The sequence below is a fragment of the Mus pahari genome, chromosome 5 (genome assembly GCF_900095145.1).
Source record: "Mus pahari chromosome 5, PAHARI_EIJ_v1.1, whole genome shotgun sequence".
In the NCBI taxonomy this organism is placed as follows: domain Eukaryota; kingdom Metazoa; phylum Chordata; class Mammalia; order Rodentia; family Muridae; genus Mus; species Mus pahari.
Window position 1 is genome coordinate 133,680,117 of NC_034594.1, and position 1,509 is coordinate 133,681,625.

A 1,509-nucleotide genomic window follows, 5' to 3' on the forward strand; every position below is an offset into this window, starting at 1 on the left:
GAGGAGGAGGAGGAGGAGGAGGAAGAGGAAATAAGAATAATGACGATAAACCCAATAATAACATAATAAGAGTGTTGACCCAATGCCCCACCACTCTAGTAATCATCAAAATACAAAATTTTAGGGTCTAGAGATTTACCACAGCTGGTAGAGTGCTTGCCTACCATACAGGTCTTTAATTTCAGCTCTTGAAAGGCAGTTGAAGAATCAAAAATTCAAGGTCATCCTCAGCCACATAGAGAATTTGATACTAGTCTAGGATACAGGAGCAAAGCTCTCCAAGGCGTTGGAGGGGGACTGTTCCTCTGAGCCGGGGTAGAGATACTGTGTAAGGGTCAAGGGGCGTCCACCCCAATGATTCCAAGCTGCATCTCTGGCAGCTGGCCATGTAGCAAGGGCTTGTTTAGGAGGGCTTCTCTACCCTGGCCTAAGTCTATGTCTGGCCTGTAGAGTCTAGCTACCTGGGATCAAGCCCGGGTACATGGCCACATGTCAGGAACCAGCTGTGGGTGGTAATCTTGGGACCCGGTAAGGATGTCCCCTGATTGGAGAAAAGCTGCCACTCTAAATGCACCAGTGGCTGAAATTGGTATAAGTGCCTATGGGATATGTATGCAAAGCCTATGACACACGAAATAGCCATTTTGTGACCCTCAAGGGTATGTGATTTCCGAGTGGAAGAGGGGGCAGAGGGGGCCTTCCAACCAGCCCAACTCCTGAGGTGACCCTACTGAGGGGTCTGGAGGATTTTGATCATCACAATGTTGACCAGCCGAAAGCTGTCTGTTCCACTTTCTGAACCAAAGATCAAGATGACCCTAGTATTTTAGCATATACGCCAGATAGAAAGACTTACCTAGACGCTGCAGCCGAGACCATCAAGGATCTGATGCCCCAGTTTCTAAAAAAACCTAAGCTTTCCTGCGTGTGAACCACTCTGTTCACTGTACCTGAAACCGGTGAACATTCTGGTTATTAGAGGTGGGGCAGTCTAGCTATCCGATTCCGAAGCTGACTACTTGGGGAAAACCTTCTATCTGCTAGGAACCCCTACAGAAAAGCCGGCCTGATGGTGTATCGCTCCCCCACCCCCATCCCCACCCACCCAGGACTGATTTCCCTCAGAGGACTTCAGCCAGTGCAGTCTGTAGAGGGGATTCAGCAGCACACAGTGCTGACTTTTAACCCACCTTCCGAGCCCTGCAGCGCTCTTACCTACACAAGGAAGTCTGTGAGCAGGAAAGAGCAGTCAGGGCTTCCTTTGCCCCTCTGCACGCTCCCTTGGGGAGCGAATCCCGCTGAGAGGACCTTCCCCTTCCTCTGGAGCCTTGAAGATTTCTTCAGCTTTCCACACCCCTTTTTTGAGACATCCTGTTAACCTTTTTTTCTGCATTCTGTTCCCCCCCTCCCTATGTAGTGAGATCTCATTTCAATATCTTATTTTTTTTAATACCAGAAAACAAAACTAAACTGGAAAAAAAAAAAAAAGGACTGTATATTACCACCAAG